We start from the raw sequence: 23,839 nt of genomic DNA, 5'->3' as shown, positions 1-23,839 counted from the left end.
TCTTCTGTTCTAATTCAACAGAAATTTATGTTTGTTTTGAGAATAGAATGGGGAAAAGTAATGGTCATCCAATGGACAAGGAGATGATGAACAATTTGTTGAAGTAAGTAATAAGCAACCCTTTTCTTTGTAAGCATACTATTATGGATGTCGATAATGTTTACGGAATCAGAGTCTTCAGCCCATCCCAAATCCTTGAATATACAAAGGGGACAAACAACAACACACGCTTGTTGATCACTTTTTAGAATAGGGAAAACTGTAAAACACATTACTGATCTATATTATCAGGTTCTAACTGCTGTTTAGTAAGTGTTTTTCCTAAATTTCCTTTATTTGATAGTCCGATATAAGTTTTATTCTACTTACAAAGTAAGTAAGGTTTCTTAGTCTTTTGTGTATCTGGGATGGTCTAATCTCTCTTTTTTAAGCTTTGCATTTGCTTGATGTATATAAAAATGTTTTATTCTAGTTTCTGAAACTCTTACACGATTTAGCTAGTTTTAGAATTTGGGAGCTCAACGGTATGTACCAAAAGCTGGTAGGATGACCACTGCTGATACTTTAATATTATCTGTTTGGCTGACTGATTCAAGGAGTTAAGACTATCAGTTTCTTGCAAAATCTGCTTCATCATTGTGTGTGGAGATGAGTTACCAGTCTAATGGTGAGAGTGAGAAAGTTTCATCGCCTTGTGACAGGAGTATTTTGGTTTATCCACAAGCTTCAGCGAGTTACAGAGTAGTGTGGTGTACCCACAAGCTGTACTTACAACTGGATGGATGCATGTCAATGAACAGGGTAAAATGCATGGTCCTTACATTAATGGTTTCGTCCTCTGATGCGAATGGACCAACGAATATGTACATGGGAGTTACCAAAGATTCAGGAGGAAATTGAGTCGAGTTGCCAACAACTTCCCCCTACAGTAACTCAGGGGTGAACTTGGAACTCATTCTTTGAACCAGCAGAGGGCGACTGCTGGCTTTGCCAGAACACTTGCTCCGTCTACGTCTTCCAAAAACAGTTCACCCAGTTTTGATGGTGGAATCACTCGACTGAGCTGCTACACTACACTGAGACTAATCACTTAACTTTTTTATTTTACATATGGTTGGGTCTAGTCAAAGTATAAAAGCTGGGAGTACTCTTTTGATGGGTTATAAATATTTTTGTAAGTGCATATGATTTTATTATAGAAGCAAACTTGGAGAGGTGGGGGAATAACCCGTATACAGTGTTGTTACAGACAACCTAGGAAAAAAAGCTTTTTTTTTGTGTGATAATTTCGTACAGGAAGTAGAAGTACTTAATAGGATTCATTTCTATAAAGGTTCTCACAATTTCTGTTGAGATTTAGAAGGAATATGCACGATTGGTAAGTGAATGATCTAAGACCTTTTTGCTAGACTACAACACTGTCATATTAATCTCCAGGCAGTTGATAAGCTCAAATGGGGACAACAAAAAGGAGTTTATACAGTCAAGGAAGGGTATTAATAGTTGTGCTCTAGAAACCCTGTGATAGATAACTGGCGCTGGAAGCTCATTTGGAGGGACCAAGCTACCACCTAAGGTCATTCTTTTTACCTGGACACAGCTCTATATGAGGCATGGCTCACCCAAGACAACATAAAGAAAAGAAAAATCCAGTTCCCAAGCACCTTCTTCTTCATTGTGAGGTGGCCTCAGAATTATGGAGCATGTTTTTTTGTCTCTCTGGAATCAATTGGACCACACCCGTCACAGTTAATGATGCATATGAGGGTTGGAGACTATGGAAAGTTGACAAAGCCATCAAGTAGATCTGAATTATGATACCTGCTTGTATTTTTCGGTGTATTTGGTTAGAGAGGAACAAGAGATGTTTTGATGGAGAGTCAACTGCTTTAGGCATTTTGAAGGCTAGGTGCATTGCAAATTTGTTTAGTTGGTCCAACTTGTATCCTGCTGTTAATGCAGAACAACTTCAGGATTTTACTAACTCATTAGTTCTGGCTTTAGATAGTTTGTATGGTTAGCTAGAGATTTTTTTTTAAGCTCAAATGTCATATCTTGTAAATCTTGCATCTCATTGATGTTGTTATTAATACCACTTATCTTATCAAAAAAATAGTATATTACCGTAGTTTCCTCCATATTCCAAAAAGTGTCATGTTCTTGTTCCTGCATGGGCTGGTCAGATCTCGATTGTTCTTTTCATCATTTTCTCCCTTCCGAGTTCCGTCTTGTCAATTTGGCCTTATTTAACCTGTAGTCTCTTCTCATTTTATCTGCAGAATTATTTTTCCACACATCTGCCGATACTCTAAACTTTTCTATTTTGAATTTGGCAAAGTTTTCCTTTGTTGTTTGTGCTTGTTGCTGGGTTATGGTCTTGTCAAAACATGGAAGGTCTGGCCTATCTACAAACTATTTGTGTATTGTACTTTTATATTAATTATTCCACACTGCCCTCTCCGAACCGAACCCAAACTTAACTTAGCAATTCTTCACATCAGTTTAACTTTATTTTCCCTTTTTAAATTATCTCATGAGTTTCAACTTAGCTTGTTTCCCTTTGCTTTTCTAGTATCATATAGCTTAACTACTAATTTAGGTTCTAATTATCAATGAGTTTAAAGTCGGAGAGTTTGATCATTTGCAAACATAGTGATAATATCCGGAGAACTCTACTCTCTAAGTTGTTGCTTTTAATTTTTACTTAGGTTTTTGAACTAATTGTTTCAGTGTTAGTTAGTGCTTCTACTTGAATTTTTTGGTACATTTGCTTCTCTATGAATACTTATTTGCCTCACTTAGAAGGTTATTTTAAGTTTTACAAGTCTCTTTAAGTTTTTGGTCTCATAGAAAAGCTGTGGTAATTAAGCACCAATTAAGGTATGACAGTAGAGTTGCCTTCAGTTTTGTCGTCAAAAGATTGCACCGCCGAGCGCTCTAACTGAAGTTGTAAGTTTTCTTATGCTGTTGTTTTTCCTGTCATTTTACGGTCAATGTGTGTGTTGCCTTACAAACTGACTGATGACTTTGCAGTTGCAAGTGGAGCAAGAATCTTTTGGCTGTGATGAATATGACAGTGGATTTGACTTCAGTTTCGTCATCCTTTAATGATGAAAAAGGTGTTGTCTAGATCTAGTCATGCAATGGACCCTGAAGCTAATGATCGTATACAACCTCTGCTTGAGAGTGTATTGGAAGAGTATTTCACTATCCTTCGTGATAATCAAGGTAAATATTTGAAACTTGCTGTGATTTGTGTAAACTTATCTCTCTCCCCTAGGTGGTGGAGAGATTTTCTTGAAGCAATCCCTTACCTGGTAATGTTTTCCCTGTAGAATTCGAGATGCAAATGCTTACTGAAATATGATCAATGAGCTTCTGCATCTCAATTAGAAACAGTTTTATTCTGCAGGTTGCTGAGGACTTAAATATTTTGAATGGCGTTGCAAGTCAAAATGATTCTTCTGATGCCATTTCGGTGTCAGAAAACTTGGCTGTTGTAGATATTCAGACTACTTCACTGTGTAAAAAATCATTGCACCAGAAGTCTATTACATATGTGATTCCTATGTCAGATCAGTTTTCAAGTGCATTTCAGAAGTCTGCTGATTTAGACAATGCCTTGATTAATGAAATGACTGATGAGCTGCAACCACACCTAAATACTTTGTGCTACTTGGATGTGTTCCTAATCCATGAATATCAACTTCAAATCACGATTTGAGGTTGAAAACACAAAGGTATGACCCCTCCCCCATTGAACAAAGGGGATCCGTGGGGCAGGCTCAATCACTTCCTGGGTAGGTGACTCTGAATGGACTCATGACTTCATTGATATCTTTGTCAACTTTTGGATTCAGTTTCCTTAAAAAAAAAAAAGGTAATTGTGGCTGTTTGAACCCAATGGACAAGGAGATGATGAAGTATTTGGTGAGGTACGTAATAGGAAAGCCTTTTCCTAGTAATCATAACGTTATGGAAGTCGATTATTGTGATAGAATCAAAATGCTAATCCATCTGATATTTGTGAATCTACAGAGGGCGCGAAGTACACATGCTATTTGATCGCTTTTCAGATTTTGAAAAAAGGCCAATTTTTTTGCTAGTAAAGCAGCCCCAGGGATTTGGAAACCTACAGGAGAAGTCAAGTCAATTTTTGATGGAAAGAAGAGACACATGGACAATGTCAAAATTTCCTGGTACGATATTAATTGTCCAAAAATTACGTGATTTCTGTTACTATTTAATTTTGTTGTTCTAGCTTGTTATATCTAAAGTATATTAAGTATGTACATAACAATTTTTTTTTAAAATTGAAATTAGATTATAAGTATTTGAATTATGTCCACTGATAACAATAGCAAACAATTACAAGATTGGAGGAGAATTGATTGATTCTTGGTAGAGAAAAATGAATTTGATTACTTTTTAGTTATTGGGAAAACTCAACTATTTGACAGTTTATTGTTTCATGCCCGATGAACATCGATCACCCTTCATCCTTCCCTTCCTCACGGTGTACTTACTATTTGTTGTTTCTACAGGTACTACTGCTACTACTACGGTAGAGACAAGCATCGTTGATATGAGAGAATATTATCTCATATCTAAATATCTGCCTCCAAACAAAGTTGAGAAAAAAGATGTCCTATTTACCATGTTGATCCAGCTAAAGGAACTAAAAGGTAGTAATAATGACAATCAAGGGAAATCTGATGAGGAGATGCAGATTATTCAATCTCTACAAGGCCGCCTTCAACTTGATCTCGTCAGAATGATGCTGCCTCGAGGATTGCCACTTTCTATTGTATTTACAGCAGTAGAGCTCAGTTTATCTGTAGGAAACGCGAAGCTGAAGAACTCAAAAGGATCACAAGACGCCTAGTGATAGTCCTACTCAATATGCTACTCAAGGTCGTCCTGGCATTGCCCAACTGTTGCAAATATTCTGTGTAAAGACGGTGCTGCTACTTTTTATTTTATTTTACATTCACATACCCAGATTAAAGTCTCGGTCGTGTTGTATTTAGCAAAAAGCCACATAGGAGGGACTAAGCCTAACCCCTATACAACACTGTCAAGTTAAAAAAGGCGGTGAAATAATATCACCAGAAAGCACAAAAATTACAACTTTCTGGCTCAACAACTATGTATATACTAACTAGCTAATGTAAAAGTTTGCCTTATCAGCTTTTGTTCTAATGCTAAGCGTGTGCCTTATATTATATGGTACAAAAAAAATTATTTCATGTTGAATATGTGATGATGTTTTTACATGTTTTGTAAATGCAAGTTTATGAACATCTCAGAAATGCTAGTCTTGTGAATTTGTTAGCAACAAATGCAAATTTGATGTAATTTAGCAGTTAAGTTTAGATGGTAGAGTACTAATTTCACTTTAACTTGTCATATTTGGATTTGACACGTTCATCAAAAAAATGTTTAACAGTTTAAGTATTAGGCGTGGTAGATGATTTGAAAAATAAGTAATTAATGCTAAAATAAACTATGAAAAAAATAATAATATATGCCTTACAGATATGTTAAAAGTAACAAATAAAGTTGAAAATCTATTTTTTAAAGTAATGAACAAGTAAAAGTGAACATAGCATTATGAATAATGTACTAATAATATGAATATGATACAAAGATTTTGCTGTAAATATAATGCAATTCAAAAATCATATTTTTTTTTAATGGATAATGGTTAGGGATGCACAAATAATGTGACTCAAACATCATTTTCCTCCATGTAACTACACACCTAACTTTAGTCAAACAAGGATTAGAAAAACATGATCATATTACTCACATTTTCTGTTAGAACCAATTCACCTAAATAAATTTCAAGTGGAATAGATATAAAAGATTGATATAAATTTCATATTTCTATCTTTTTTCTAATATCTTTTGCAATACTTTACTTAAAATAGTTAGGTAGCTTAATCTTATATTATCACATAAAGTATTTATTATTAAGTCTTGATAGATTTATAATTATATAAGTAAAAATTATCTTCAGATCGTATTTTGAAGAAAATTATATTCATTAATTTTATGATTTGCAATAGCGATAAATAAATTACAATGTTTAACTATAACATTTATTTTAACGTCAATTTCAATTTTTTAATAATTTTATTCTTTTATATATAATTGTATCGATTGACACGTAGAAAACACATATACTAAACTAGTAATACTAAATATTATGAAAAAATATTGAGTTTTATATCGAAGACAACTTTATTTTTAAAGCATGAAGGCTCATTTGAATCTCGGAGATAGCATTTTCAAGAAACTCTTCAAAAATTAATATTGTCTCAGGGGTGCTAATATTAAGATTGAAAAACGTAAAAATATTTCACAATGAAAAAATTATCAAGATGCAATCATTCATTAAAGATTGCTTCCACAACTTGAATCCGTGACCTATAAATCGCACGAAGATAACTTTATCGTTGCTTCAAGACTTTCCTGGACCATAGACATATGATTAAGCAAATAAATAATAATTTTTTTCTCCGACATTTTTCGGGTACTACATTAGTAATACACTAATAGAGAGGAGTTGGATTCATTTTTCTCGAGCAACTATTGAATTCAGTCAGCTAATTATGGTATATCTTTATTGAGATACCCAAATTGAATCGGTAATTGATTTGAGACAAAACCTAATTAACATTTTTTTAATAACAAACTAATTTTATTATCAAAGTAAACGTTTACAATACATAAAACCTAATTAATGTATATTTGATTAGTGATTAATTTATGAATAAGTCATTTGAACTAATTAATGTTTATATATTTATAGAGTATTGAAATTTAATTAGTGACTAATTTATAATTAGTTATTAAAATATGGACTATTTAAATAGAATTAGTACAAATACAGCATGTTTCATTGTCTCGGTTCTTTCTCATTTTATTAGTCAAAGTCATGTTCATACAATCTTCATAAAAATTTCATCCATTTTGTGTGATCTTATACCTCTTCATTCTGATCGATCTGATTATAAAATGTTCTACCTATTTCTAAAATTCATCTTTCAAACAACAAAAATAAAATTTATTCTTAGAAAAATTCATCTTTTTTATATCATCACCAAGACCATGTCTGATTCTTTTTGTAATGATCCTAATCCTGATCCTGAGTCCTTTTTTAGTGGTGATTCTTTTGATCCTGATGGGAAAGCGCATGAATATCGTGATTCGCCGCCTAATTCTAGCTCAGAGGAAGAAGATGATCGTTTAGATGATTGCTTTGACAGTGACTTTGTTCTTGATTACTATAATGATAGTGACACTGGACAAGAAGAATACAATGAAGAAAAAGTTGAACAAAAAGAGGAGGAGGAGAACAAGGAAGAGGTAACCAAGAAGGAAGGAAAAGGTTAAATAAACTCACTTTTGTTGTCTTCTACTTTGGTTCATTTTAATGAATTTATTACATTTATATAAGTGATTTACTAGATGAGATACCATTTATGTTGAGCGGGTGGCCAAGAGTATTTTGGTGTATCCACAAGCTTCAGCGAGTGACAGAGTAGTGTGGTGTATCCACAAGCTGTACTTACAACTGGATGGATGCATGTCAATGAACAGGGTAAATGTGTGGTTCCTTACATTAATGGTTTCGTCCTGTGATGCGAATGGACCAACAAATATGTACACGAGAGTTACCAAAGATTCAGGAGGAAATTGAGTCAAGTTGCCAACAACTTCCCCCAACAGTAACTCAGGGCCTGAACATGGAACTAATTCCTTGAACCAGCAGATGGTGGCTGCTGGCTTTGCCGGAACACTCGCTCCGTCTACGTCTTCGGTAGTTCCTCTTCTATATTTAAGGATTTGTAATGTTCTTGGTGATATTCTTTTAGTTACTTGTTTCTTCAAGCTGTCATGTGCAACTTTATCTCTCCTAGAAGTGTTACCATTGTCCAAAAAGAAAAAAAATTGGCTCTCCTCTCGCTATTCACAATTGTAACTAATGTAATTATGAAATATGGATGAGACAAACATACTTCTACTGTTTTGATAAAGGACAAATAGACCTTTGCATTTTCTGCAATTTTGATTCCCTACCTACTGTTATGATTATCTTTTCTTAATATTGTGGGTGAAATAGGTTAACGAAGAATCGTGCTGGCTCTTTGAAGATCATGAAAGGAGGAAACCTGGGCCGCACTCTCTTGTGGAGCTTTATTCATTATGGATACATTGTGGACTCAGTGATGGTGAGTTTGTGTCTTCTACAGCAGTTTGCTGGGTCTTTAAATTAGCACTACAGCACATGGTGCATCTGTTTCTCGTACTGTCCCATCCTTTCTGTTGGAAGATGTTTGTTTCGTTATGTTGGATTTCTGAGCTATGGACTATATGTAAAACAGTTCACCCGGTTTTGATGGTGGAATCACTCGATTGAGCTACTGCACTACTCTCAGACTGATCACTTGACTTTTTTTATTTTTCATATGACTGGGTCTAGTCAAAGTATAAAAGCTGGGAGTACTCTTTTGACTCCTTAGTTACTAGATGATAATCACATCTCTGAGTTTCTAAAATGGCTTCATGAATGTTCGATTTCATCTTTCAAAAAGGCTAATCTATGGGTTGTTAAGATTGACTCCTTCACTATTTTAGGTGTTACAACAAGCAGTGCCATCTTTAACAAATGTATGTTATTTTTTGCCTATAATATAATATATACTGATGCATCTTCATGCAATGTGTTGTAGCCCTTGAGTTTTGTTTGCTTTTACAAGAAAAGTTTAGATTTTGCATCAATTTTTTGTTTCCGTCCAGTGATTTGTTTATGCGTCCCAAGCGATTTTTGAAGTATATCTGATGCCTTACTCAAGAAGAAATACATATGCTTCCTTGTGCTTTTCTCCTCTAATGTGCTTAATTTGTTGTCTTTCGATGTGAATGGTCCTCAAGTCATCATGTTAGGGAGCAGAATAATTCCGTTTTATTTTCTCAGCAGGTGTTATTCAAAATTTATGCTTCATGCTTAGTTTGGCTTCTCTATGTTTTTTTTCTTTTAGTTTGTTACCAGTGAAAAGGGTCACCAAAATGTTTATTGTCATTTGTGTGGAAATCTGATGCATTTTGGTTTGAATGTAGGACTTTTATTTTAAGTAGTGAGTTCATGTTATTTCCACTTTTATTGTGTGAGAATGGTTTATTTCCAAGTTTGGCTCATCTATGTTTAACTCGGCATTATATGAGTATGAGTGCCCATTTGGATTGACTTATTTTAGGTGTTTTTAAGTCAAAATAGCTTTTAAGCAGTTTTGAAGTGTTTGAATAAAATTAAAAAGTGCTTATAAGCACTTATATAAAAGCCAAAATAACAAAAATAAGCTGAATGAGTCTTATTTGTAGTCCAATCTATGGTCAAAAAATCAGTTGGCTGTTTAGTATTAATAACGTGGATTGTTCCATTTATTCCGTTTATTTGTGATTTGAATATCATGCTAAGAGTTTGGATTCTATCCAACTCTAATTCCTCTTCTTTTGCTTTTGCCTGTTTGTATGTGAAATCTATCTGAGTCCCAATCCTTCTTTTATCCAGTCAGTCAGCTTGGAAGCAGTACCTGGGCTGAAAGCTGAAACTTAAGCCTCCAAAAATGGACATGTATATACTGATATACAGGTCGAAGTGCAGTGAATACAAGGCTACAAATTAAAATACAGGTTGCATGGATTGAAGTGAGTTGTATACACTCGGTATACAGTTTGATATACATGAAAAAGGGTCAATATACATAAGTATACATTCAGTATATACAGGAATTTTCAGGAACCAAATGGGTCAAAACCCATTTTCTATTGAGCAACTTTCGCATATAGCTACCACAATTAAATTAATTACTAATCGTAGCTATATTTTTAAGTTGCTACAGTGATGATCGGCACAATTCTGTTTTCTTCAAAGTTTTATACAAAATTGAATTCAAATTTTTGAAAGCTATGGGTAATCTCGGCTACGAAAAGGTATAAAATTCCTTAATTCACGGAATATTAGCTCGTTAGACTTTCCTACTAGTTATATCTTCTTCGTACAACCAATTGATTTCATCTTCGTACATCCAATCAAATCTCGAGGGCAACTCACTTTTCTCAGCTATAAACGTGTTTTTGATTTATATTGATTCGTGTTTTTGATTTGCATTCATGTAGATGAAGAACTTGAAAAAATAGAGCAATTGAACCGATTTGTATATGTAATTGTATAAATTCTCCATTAATAATTGGAGTTTCATTCTAACAGTTGTTTGCAATTATATTTTAATAAATCGAGAATTAACTACTTTTATCCGTGATTGTATAATTACTCCATTGATAATTGGAGTTTCGGTTGAAGAATCTGTTTTCAATTGTATGTGAATTGATCAAGACAGATGACTTGATATATATCTGCAATTTGAGTACGTAAATGTATAAAAATAGAAATCAATTGTATAATCTACTGTAGTTTATGTCAAATTGTACATGTTCGTAATTGTATAAATATGAATAATTTGTTATGTAAGAATATACAAAATAGGTTGTTATACATATTTTAATGTTAATGTTGATATTAGTAATGTTATCTATCTGGTAAAATAAATATGAGTAATTTGTTATTGAATATTAAAAAAAAATCTGAATGCATGTATATAAATCGACTATGTAGTCAAATGTACTAACAAAAGCATTGTACATTTACTACAACAGATGATGTTCACAAAGTTGAGGTAAACACACACACATATATATATATATATTCAGTAAATAACAGTATTTACTCTATCAAAACACAAGTCTTAAGCCCTACTCTTTCTCTTCTTTTGAAAAAGATGTACGCATTTGATGTTGTATCTAAATTTGAAATATGAATATTTATTTATTGTCTTAATATGTGAATAGATATAATTTATTTTTATCTAAATATTGATAAATATAAAATTTAAATAAAATGATGATTAATATTATGCATACAAATATAGACGGATGTAGCTCACATGTTATACATTCAATTGAACCCATAATTTTAGTATGTGGCTTAGATATACATGTAAAAGAGCATCGAATTTTTCAATAAAAATAAAATTTTGAATACCTTATGTTTAATAATTTACTTGGTATTGTATTAAAATATAATTAAAGATTGGAGTTCATCAATTCCATTCGTTCATCACTAGAGGCGTTATTGTCCACCATTAGTAACTCCACTATGTAATAACCACATACAACCATAGCTAGACATCACTATCGACCATCTCGATCGTAATAATCATTAATTACAATCGACAATCACCATCACTAGTTATTATTATATACCACCAATCAGGTAATCACTATCATCATTTATCGTCTCCATTAACTATCATTATTATCTGAAACAACTATTAGCCACTACCTGCCTATCACCATCTACTATCATTAGCAAATACGATCTCCAATTAGCGTCCACAACCACCACCGTTACCATCACCATAATTTCGTATAATTTTTAATTTTTTTATTGATATATAATTATGAATTTAATATTTTGTTCAATTTTATATTTATTAATTTTTAAACAAACAAGAGTTTTATTCTTTCAAACATTGAAAACAAACCATCTAAATCTTTTAAGAGTAGTGTTTATATTTAATTAATTAATACAACATTTTGATATTTTAAATATATATTTAAATTCAAACTTTTAAATCTTAATATCCATCTTTATATTCATATATATATTAGCTTCAGACGTCATAAGCTTTAAAAGATTATGAAGCCTTATTAATTAATGATCATGATTGATGGAGGTAATAATAGTATGTATAGTGATCGCAAGTCGCTACAAGTATTGAAATTGCAGAGATAGCTGACGATATATGTGATCGATCAATGTTGGTGAACTCCAATAATGGTGATAAGAATGTAGGTGTCTATTTGATGTTGTGTATAGTATCTGAATGATTTAAATTTATTCGGAGCAAACAAGCGATAAAATATCTGAATGATAAAAGAACATTTTTCATAAAAAATTGTGGTTGCACTCATTCTCCGTTTATTAGATAGTTATATTAATCAAATAAAATATATATTATTTTCTTGATTATACGCATTCACCTCAATACGTCATAATACTACACATATTTTCTTCTTGAGGTGAATTCATATAACTAAAGAAAATGCATATTTATGTGGTTAACTTAATTATCGATGAACAAAATCACGCACAAACGTTTTATTGAAATTTGAATCGAAACATGACTTAGTCAGAATAGCTAAATGAAATATCCTAATAAATTTTAAATGATTGATTATGTATTAAGCCTTTTAAATAACTATTTACATAGTCAATTCGGTTTCTATTTTAATTGTTTTATTAATTTTTGCTTAAAATCAAAATCAATATTCATTGTTTTAAAATTAAAATTAAATTAAATTAAATAAGTGCTTTTTCCGTCCCATTTTATGTGGCACCCCTTTTTTAGTTAGTTCTAAAAAGAATATAATCTTACTATAACTAGAAATAATTAATTTTAAAATTCCACTTCACCCTTAATAAAATGATTAATTACATAAATATCTAAGGATGGTTTAAAATGACAAATTTCAAAATTTTCATTATTTCTTAAATATTATATCAAGTTAAAAAATGTCATGTAAAATAAAACGAAATAAATATTAATTTTCTCAATTTTTAAATTTTTATGAAAAACCACTTGACGTATCACAACAATGTCATTATTTAATTTGAGACGAAAATATGTTTTCTTCGAGGTTAATAAATATCAAAGTCGTGTGGAGACTTTTACTGATTTATAGATTTTATACAATAAATAAATAAAGGCAAACATAGTGCAATAATTAGAGACACAATATATCGGCAATTTTGTAAATTTAACAGTAAAATTTATGCTGATATTTAAATTATATATTTTAATAGTTGAACATCTAATAAAACATTTTTATTAGATATGTTTGGTTCATATTTTGGAAAAAGCATATGTGTATTCACAAATATTGCTTAGATAAATTAATCACAATATATATCTCTTTTAGTTAGTTATATACGTAAGAAACCTCAATAATTCATAAAATCCCACTCAATAATACATTAATGGTTTCGTCCTCTGATGCGAATGGACCAACGAATATGTACACACGATTTACCAAAGATTCAAGAGGAAATTGAGTCGAGTTGCCAACAACTTCCCCCTACAGTAACTCAGGGGGTGAACCCATTCCTTGAACCAGCAGATGGCGATTGCTGGGTTTGCCGGAACACTTGCTCCGTCTACGTCTTCGGTACTTCCTCTTCTATATTTAAGGATTTGTAATGTTCTTGGTGATATTCTTTTAGTTACTTGTTTCTTCAAGATGTGATGTGCAACTTTATCTCTCCTACAAGTGTTACCATTGTCCAAAAATAAAAAAATTGACTCTCCTTAGGCCAAAAATACAATTTTTCGCTATTCACAATTGTAACTAATGTCATTATGGAAGAGACAAACATACCGACTTTCTGTTGGAAGATGTTTGTTTCGTTATGTTGGATTTCTGAGCTATGCCTATATGCAAAACAGTTCACCCGATTTTGATGGTGGAATCACTCGATTGAGCTGCTAGTCTGCTACACTACACTGAGGCTGAGACTGATCACTTAACTTTTTTTATTTTACATATGACAGGGTCTAGTCAAAGTATAAAAGCTGGGAGTACTCTTTTGATGGAATATAAATATTTTTGTAAGTGCATATGATTTTATTATAGAAGCAAACTTGTGGAGGTGGGGGAATAACCCGTATACATTGTTTATACAGACAACCTAGGAAAAGAATCTTTTTCGTTGTATGATAATGTTGTACAAAAAGTAGAAGAACTTAATAGGATTCATTTCTATAAAGGTTCTCACAATTTCTGTTGCGCTAAGTATATTACCATAGTTTCCTCCATATTCCAAAAAGTGTCCTGTTCTTGATCCTGCATGAGCTGGTCAGATATCAATTGTTCTTTTTGTCATTTTCTCCCTTCCGTCTTTTGTCAATGAGTATAAAGTCGGAGAGAATTTAGGTTCTGATCATCAATGAGTTTAAAGTCGGAGAGTTTGGTCATTTGCAAACATAGTGATAATATCCTGTAACACCCCAGAAATTTTTTGAGCTAAGACTTGAACCATCCTTCGTTGTGAGTAGGATTTTACCAAGGAAATTAAAATTTCTTGAGTGTTAAGGTCACTAGATGTAGCACCTTGAGTTCCAAAAAGAATTAAATTGGATATTGCAAAATCTGAAATTTTGTAAGTTAAGCTAAGTATGAGTTTTGGGTCGACTTCAAACGATCATAACTCCTAGCTCAGGATGATTTAGGTGTGCTACTAGATACAATAGCGAAGATCTTTGAATTATCTTTCCAACGCCGCCGATTTTGCTAAGTTTCAAGTTCGTATGAGTGAGATATGACCTTTTGAAGTTAGGCTGTCCAGTTAAGGAAAGTTTGCCGGAAATAGTGAGGGGTAGTTTGGTATTTTCCTTACCCAATCAGATTTAATTCGTTTTTAGTAATATTTTAAGGGTCTAATCCTATTAGGTTCAGTTTTATAATTCTAAAATTAGCCTAGGGCTTTAGTTGAGAGTTCAAGAAGAGAAAAGAAGAGAAAAGAGGTGAAAAGAGGAAGGGGTCAAGCTTTCGTCGAGATTCTTGCGGATTTTCGCCATGGGTTTAATCCCTAAGAGGTATCTAAGCTTCCATAGTGTTGGGTTTGTTCACCCACATGCCCAACATGTTATTTTCAGCGCAAATTTCATTCTTGAAGTTGAAAGATTTGAGTTCTTGATAGGTGTTCTTGAAGTTCATTCTAAATCTTGTCGTGTTGGGTTTTGGATGATTTCTTGAGATCAAAGTGAGTGTTTTAATGGATGTATTGAGTAGATTAGAGGGTACTTATGTTAAGTAATCAATTCTAAGTGATTGGGGAAGAAACCATTCGATTCTAGGCGAAATAAGGTGAGAAAACGAGAAAAGAAACTTGCTGAATTTTCTGGGTTGGGGCCTGGCGCGATGCGCCTGCCAGAGCGCCCCAAATGCACCTCTGAAGTTTAGGGGCTGGCGCCTTGCGCCACCCATAGCGCCAGGGTTGCCTACCTCATCCAGTTTGTCGTCGGTTACCCCGTTTGAGTTCGTTTAAAGTGCACTTTCACTCATTTTCGATTCTAACTATTCTAAGCTACTTCTAAACACCTAAAATCATTCCTAACATGATCATAACCTTGAATTCATAAATCAAATTCAAGGTAGAGTTGAGAGTCAAGTTTGAGAGTTCTTTCAAACCTTTTGATAAGGTCCCTTAGAATCTTTTGAGGANTTTCTCAATTAAATATAAAAAATACCGACCTCATGAGGTCGGTATTTTTATTGTCATTTATTTTTTCCGGGAAAATTCCGACCTCCAGAGGTCGGAATTTGGTTTTCCCTCTTTATTTTGCATAAAAACCGACTAGTTGTAAATACCGACCTCCGGAGGTCGGAAATTACCGACCTCCATTTGAGGTCGGAAATTTTTAGGTCGGTATTCACTGTTTTTTTAGTAGTGGCATGAACTCCAGAAGTTGAGTATCTATGAGAGGAGAAATAACTTCAAATCCTAAGTCTTAAGTATTGAGTTTCTAACCCATTTGAGATTACATTCCTAATCATGAGACTATTACCTATTACCCATGAAGTCCATGAGTTGAGTTGTTCACGCCCATAATTCTGCATGAACATTATAAGTCGAACAGTTTTGAGATAAGAAGTATCTTTGAGTCCTTGAGTTGAGTAGTTCATGCTCATAATTCTGCATGAACCCTCTAAGTTGAGCATTCTTGAAGTGAGTAGAATTATTGAAGTTCTTGAGTTCCAAGTATTGAGTTCTATCTATGGTTATTGAAAACCATGCATTGAGTCGTTCACGTCCATAATTCAGTGTGAACCATATTTTAAGAAGTCTTTTACAAATGTTTTAACTTTGTTTTAAGACTTAAGCAAAGAGTAAAGAGTAAAGAGTAAAAAGTTGAGTTCATTTCTTCAAAAGAGTATATCGGGACTATGTATTCCCAAAGAGTAAATACTTTCACATTTAAACAAGAAAGGAAACTGAGATTTCAAAAGAGCCTTTGAGCTAGTTTTTCAATAAAGAGGAAACTATGATTTCCAAGAGAGCTTTTAAGCTAAGTTTTGAGTAATAATCTCAAACCAAAGAAAGAGTTTTGTTTTTACAAACATATGAGCTAAGTACGTTTTGGGAGTGGTATTGAGCACCAATATGGAGATGCGAGTTCAGCTAACTCAAGTCTCCATAAACCATGTGTCCATCATGGGTATTAATGGGTCATACTTTTTAGATGATCACATAAGTTAAGCTAGTGGATCTACTTAGTTAAGCGTTCTATATGACGGCAAAGTATAAAACAGTTCTGACAGCGTGGGCAAGACGTTGTATCACCACTTAGGCTCATAGTGGTGATTGTCGATTAGAGAAACTCCCACAGTAATAATTGCATGGCTCCTCAAGGGGTTCTGCTTAGTATGAATGGGGGTATGAGACTTCATTCATACATTGCACAAGTAGACTTTGAGAGGGAGCATGATATGTCTTTTTATGATATGAGTAAAGTTGAGTTTGTTATCGCACTTTCTTTAACGAACTAAGTTGTTTTTACTGTTTTATAAAGTTTTCTATATATTGCATCTCTTATTGTTGCTTTATATTGAGTTGAGTATCCAGAGTTGAGTATCTTGAGTTGAGTATCTTAAGTTGAGTATCCTTGAGTTGAGTATCTAATCTCTGAGTTGAGTATCTTATCCTTGAATACTTCTGAGTTGAGTAAGTTTGAGTAGTTTTGAGTATCCTTGAGTAATCCTTGAGTTGAGTAAGTTTGAGAAGAGGTAAGTATATATGTTTCCTTTTTATCAAGTTTCAAACTTATGTTTATGCTTTAAAATTCCTCTTACATGCTTGTACCTTCCACGTACTGAGCCATTTGGCCTGCATCTTTTCATGATGCACACACATGTATTCAGGATCATCAACATGAGCTTCGTTGATACATCCGAGAGTTCGAGTTAGCTATGGTGAGCCTCCTTGCTTTCCGGAGGATTTCATTTACTTTTCAGTTTAGTCAGGATGTCGTGGGTCTTGTCCCGACTTCCATCTTTATCAGTTAGAGGCTTCATAGATAGTCAGTATAGTTGAGAAGTCTGTATTATTCATTTATTTTATTAAATGTTTTAAAGACTTAAGTGCCTATTTTATGGCGAGTTAAATATATTATTTTTATTCTAATTTGTTCATTTGAGTTAAAGTTTCAAAAGTTGAGTTTATTGAATTTTATTTCAGTTTTAAACTTTTGCATGCTTAAGTTAGTCTTCCGCTTGTAGTCAACCAGGATGAGGGTTCGCTTGGGGACCAGCAATGGTTCTTGAGTGCCGGCCACGTCCAGGGTGTAGACTTGAGTCGTGACATATCCGGAGAACTCTACTCTCTAAGTTGTTGCTTTTTATTTTTACTTAGGTTTCTGAACTAATTATTTCAGTGTTAGTTAGTGCTTCTACTTGATTTTTTGGGTACATTTGCTTCTCTATAAATACCTATTTGCCTCACTTAGAAGATTACTTTAAGTTTTACGAGTCTCTTTAAGTTTTTGGTCTCATAGAAAAGTTATGGTAATTAAGCACCAATTAAGGTATGACAGTAGATTTGCCTTCAGTTTCTTCCTCAAAAGATTGCATCGTCGAGCACTCTACTGAAGTTGTAAGTTTTGTTATGCTATTGTTTTTCCTGTCATTTTGCAGTGGTTGTGTGCGTTGCCTTACAAACTGACTGATGACTTTGTAGTTGCAAGTGGACCAAAAATCTTTCGGCTGTGATGAATACGACGGTGGATTTGCCTTCAGTATCATCATCTTATAATGATGAAGTTGTCTAGATTCAGTCATGCAATGGACCTTTTAGCTAATGATCGTATTGGAAGAGTATTTCGCTAGCCTTTTGTATGAAGAGGCGTGATAATCAATGTGAATATTTGAACTTGTTGTGATTTGTGTAAATTTATCTCTCTCCCCTAGAAGAGCATATGTGGTGGAGAGATTTTGTTGAAGCAATCCCTTACCTGATAATGTTTTCCCTGTAGAATTCGAGATGCAAATGCTTACCGAAATATGATCAATGAGCTTCTGCATCTCAAGGAACAGTTTTATTCTGCAGGTTGCTGCAGACCCAAATATTTTAAAGGGAAAAAGGACAAATATACTCCCGAACTATCATAAATGGTATGTACATATCCTCCGTTATACTTTGAGATTGTCTATACCCTTACCGTCAATCTTTTAGGTTGTGTATATCCTTAAAACTAACTGACGGACACATGGCTTCATCTCAACAATTTACCCAATTTTATTTATTTTTTTACCCAAAAACCCACCCATCTTTCTTTATTTACCCACCCGTGACCCAAATTACAACACCATGACATTTAAAATTAAAATAAAAAGCAAAGAACCCTCCTCCATTAAAACATAACCCAAAACCTTTTAAATCAAACAAAAGACAAAATTGTTCTTCAATACATCTTCATTTGCAACTCTTTTTCAAATCTCATTAAAACAAAGACACAGTAGCATGTGCTTTCGTTAAAAAACAAGAGATCAATTTTAATTTGTTGTTCAAATCGATTTGTTGTTGAATGGGGTTGGAAATAGAGTTAATATCTTAAAATGTCACTCAACTTTGAGAAATTATCTAGTAAAGTCATTGAACTTTGTTTTGTATCAATAAAATCACCAACTTAGATATTTATATCAATAAAATCACTCAACTTAGGTATTTGTATCAATAAAATCACTTAACTAAATTTTATTATTTAAATAAATTTAACATGACAAAATAAATTATTTTTTTATGCCATGTTCATTATTAAAAAAATAAAAAACCATCGATTCCAACGTTCACATTGAGGATCAATCGAAATTTATCCTAAACCTCACTAATTTACACATTGAGGTTTTCAGTCAAAACTCACATGAAAGTTGAAACGTCCAGAAACCACAACTATGCATGTGAATTGTTATTGCAGTAATTATTTTTTTCATTTGCATATATGGGAAAACGCAAACAGAAAAGGGAAATAATCCCTACGGCAGTTTGACAGAATATATCATCAAGAATCTATTAGACTCGACGTCGGTGCAAAATGCAGATATAAAAAGCATATAAAATGCATAAGTAGTAATATAATAGGTATAATTTTAAAAAAATAGAAACAAACAAAGTTGAGGTGGTGGGATTTTTATTTTTAATCTTAGAAATGAGAGTTGTAGTGCGATTAAAAATATGTAGAGTTGAGTCATTTATTTATTATTTTAATAATGAATATGTCATAAAAATAATTTATTTTGTAATATTAAATTTATTTTAATAATAAGAGTTCTGGTTTATTTACGTATTATTTTAATAATGAACATGATATAATAAAATAATTTATTTTATCATGTCAAATTTAATCATTTTAATAATAAATTTAAGTGAGTGATTTTATTGATACAAATGTATAAGTTGAGTGATTTTATTGATACAAAACAAAGTTCAATGACTTTGTTAGATAAATTCTCCAAGTTGAGTGACCTTTTGAGATATTAACTCTAGAAAATATTCATATCTCAATTATGTTTCTCTACTCTGCATATAATATAAAGATTAATCATAAAATGCAACCACACAAAATATTAGTACTACTATTGGATATTGTTCTAAGTACTCAAAAAATATTACTAATTAATTAATAGTGTAATAGACTAATACCATATGTTTTCCTAATTTTTTCTTTTTTATATAAACCATTATAGTTAATTAAGTTGAACCCATTCAACATATATAGTTTAGGTTTCCCTTTTTGGGTTTTCTTGTTCGAGAATAAGCTAAACCTTGTTTGAGTCANATTTGCACTTAAATTGATTAGTTGTTGTTGAAACGGGTTAAATATACTATCACCATTGATGGATAAAACTTCAAGCTTTAAATTGGGTTTGCAATTGAATCAAAAAATTTGAGCTCAAATTGATTTGTTATGGTTAAAAGGGTTCAAAAATATTCTTGAAATAGATTTTGATGAATTGAACCAAGTGCACCATATTTTTGTGATTGTTGTTGGAAAGCTTTTGATTTTGATTTTGCACAAGGTTAAAAATATTCTTACAATCTATTTGTGTTGTTGAAAGGGGTTGATAGATTGTTGTTGTTTGAAACTTTACAGAGGATGCATTGGGTTTATTCTAGATGAAGATTTGGTTATTTGGTTGTGGGTCGGGTGGATCTTTTAATTTTAGGTAAATAAATAAATAAATTTGAATAAATGGTTGAGATGAAGCCACGTGTCCGTTCGTTAATTTTAAGGGTATACACAATCCAAAAGTGTAATGGTAAGGGTATATATAACCTTAAAGTATAACGGATATAAACATATCATTTGTAATAGTTCGGGGGTATATTTATCCTTTTTTCCTATTTTAAATGGCGGTGGAAGTCAAAATAATTCTTCTGCTGTTATTTCAATGTCAGAAAACTTGGCAGGTGTAGATATTCAGACTACTTCACCGTGCAAAAAATCATCGCACCAGAAGTCTATTACATTTGTGATTCCTATGTCAGATCGGGTTTCAAGTGCATTTCAGAAGTATGCTGATTTAGACAATGTTTCGATTAATGAAATGACTGCTGAGCTGCAACCACCTGAATACTTTGTGCTACTTGGATGTGTTCCTAATCCATGAGTATCAACTTCAAATCACGATTTGAGGTTGAAAACACAAAGGCATGACCCTTCCCCCATTGAACAAAGGGGATCGTGGGGGAGGCTCAATCACTTCCTGGGTAGGTGACTCTGAATGGACTCATGACTTCATTGATATCTTTGTTAACTTTTGGATTCAGTTTCCTTAAAAAAAAGGTAATTGTGGGTGTTTGAACCCAACTGACAAGGAGATGATGAAGTATTTGGTGAGGTACGTAATAGGAAAGCCTTTTCCTAGTAATCATAACGTTATGGAAGTCGATTATTGTGATAGAATCAAAATGCTAATCCATCTGAAATTTTTGAATCTACAGAGGACGCGAAGAATACATGCTATTTGATCGCTTTTCAGATTTTGGAAAAGGACAATTTTTTTGCTAGTAAAGCACCCCCATGGATTTGGAAACCTACAGGAGAAGTCAAGTAAATTTTTGATGGAAAGAAGAGACACATGGACAACGTCAAAAGTCATCATCCAGATTGAGACAGAGTGAATGGCAGATTAGAGAATATTATCTCGCACCTACATATCTGCCCCAAAGCAAAGTTGAGAGAAAAAATGTCTTATTAATCATGATGATCAAGACCAAAGCTGCTAATAATAATAATAATGACAAATCTGATGAGAAGATGCAAATTGTACTTGATAAGCAGGAGATTATGCAATTTTTACAATGCCTACAACTTTAGTGATTCAACAACGGATTGGAGCCAGTTTGCTTTTTTTGTTTATGTTTAAAAACATTACTCATCTATACTATCAGGTTTAACTGCTGTTTAATAAGTGTTTTTTTTCTCTAAATAGTCTGATATAAGTTTTATCCTATTTACAACTTGTTTGTGAAAGTAAGATTTCCGTGTTTTATTCTGGTTTCTGAAACTCTTACGCTATTTAGCTAGTTTTAGAATATGGGAGCTTAACGGGATGTAGCAAAAGCTGGTAGGATGACCACTGCTGATACTTTAATATTTAGATTCAGACGTCATAAGCTTTAAAATATTATGAAGCCTTATTAATGATCATGACTGGAGGAGGTAATAATAATACGTATATTGATCGCAAGTCGCTACAAATATTGAAAATGCAAAGATAGCTGGCGATATATGTGATCAATCAAGGTCGGTGAACTCCAATTACGGTGATAAGAATGTAGGTGTCGATTTGATGTTGTGTATAATATCTTTAAATTTATTCCGAGCAAACAAGCAAAGTATCTCAATGATAAAATGACATTTTTCATTAAAAAAATTGTGGCTGCTCTCATTCTCCATTAATTAGATAGTTAAATTAATCAAATAAAATATATATTATTTTCTTTGATTATACACATTCACCTCAATACGTCATAATACTACACATATTTTCTTCTTGAGGTGAATGTGTATAACTAAAGGAAATGACATATTTATGTGGTTAACTTAATTATCGATGAACAAAATCACGCGCAAACATTTTATTGAAATTTGAATCGAAACATGACTTAGTTACAATATCTAAATGAAATATCCTAATAAATTTTAAATCATTGATTATTTATTAAGCCTTTTAAATAACTATTTATATAGTCAATTTGGTTTCTGTTTTAATTTTTTTCTTAAAATAAAATTCAATATTCATTGCTTTTAAAATTAAAATTAAATTAAACAAAAGAAGTACTCTTCCGGTCCCATTTTATGTGGCACCCCCTTTTTTAGTTAGTCCTAAAAAGAATATAGTCTTACTATAACTAGAAATAATTAATTTCAAAACTCCCCTTTATCCTTAATAAAATGATCAATGACATAAATATCTAAGGATTGTTTAAAACGATAAATTTCAAAAATTTCATTTCATTCTTAAATATTGTATCAAGTTAAAAAATGTCATATAAAATAAAATGAAATAAATATTAATTTTCTCAACTTTTATGAAAACCCACTTGACGTATCACAGAAATGACATTATTTAATTTGAGAAAAAAAAAATATGTTTTCACCGAGGTTTAATAAATATCAAAGTCATATGATGAGACTTTTATTCATTTATAGATCTTATACCATAAATAAATAAATAAAGCTAACGTAGTAAAATTAGCGCCACAATATATCGGTAATTTTTTAAATTTAACAGTAAAATTTATGCTGATATTTGAATTATATTTTTTTAGTAATTGAACATCTGATAAAGCATTTTATTAGATATATATATATATTTGGTTCATATTTTGGAAAAAAACATATGTGTGTTCACAGATATTGCTTAAATAAATTAATCACAATATATATCTCTTTTTTAATTATGTACGTATGAAACCTCAATAATCCATAAAATCCCACTCAAAAAGTGTTTTCGCTTGGGTGGAAGACATTATTATAGACAGTAAAGCTAATAAAAAATATAAAAAATCAAGACAGAAAAATATTATAATTATTATAATATTTTGAATCTAATATAATCTGAAGTCCTTGCAAATTTAAATTCAATAAAATTTCACTATCTATAATTCTTTTGAGATTTTAGTTCTTGTTTCAACTTGGGAAGAAATTGTGATTTCCTTTTTAGCCTTTTACAAATTTTACTAGAGACCTTCCTTTTTATCAATAAAAGATCGAAGTAAATTATTTTTTTTCTATTATAAAATATTATTGTCATGATAAAAAATGAGTCGTGAGTGGCAGCCCACTTAACCTCCTAAGTGGGCGAACCAAGAAATCCAAACCCCAACATATATCAATAATTCAACTACGAAAAACAACAATAATGTGGAAGCTCAAAACTTATTAAAGTAACCAATCAAATAAACCTTTAAAGTCTGACACTTATTATTCCCAAAATCTGAAAGTCATCACATCAAGGACATCTAATCTTCAAATACTAAGTCTAAGAGTATTAAAGACACCAATATAAATGAATAAAATAGGTTATATCTGAAAACTAAGGACATCATGCCATGACCAAGAGAATCCAACACGGAGCTGAAATGAATAGCTCACCCTGGAAACTGATGTGCTGGAGACTGGCTAGAGCTAAGGGCGAGTCGAAGTCA

General features: G+C 32.3%; 1 pseudogene; it reads left to right on the top strand.

The window, feature by feature from the left end:
- Positions 1 to 47: 47 nt before the first annotated feature.
- Positions 48 to 21,503, top strand: LOC125845829 (uncharacterized; annotated as a pseudogene).
- The last annotated feature ends 2,336 nt before the right edge of the window (positions 21,504 to 23,839 follow it).

The sequence above is a fragment of the Solanum stenotomum genome, chromosome 11 (genome assembly GCF_019186545.1).
Source record: "Solanum stenotomum isolate F172 chromosome 11, ASM1918654v1, whole genome shotgun sequence".
NCBI classification, from domain to species: domain Eukaryota; kingdom Viridiplantae; phylum Streptophyta; class Magnoliopsida; order Solanales; family Solanaceae; genus Solanum; species Solanum stenotomum.
This window is presented reverse-complemented; position numbering and strand designations above follow the sequence as displayed.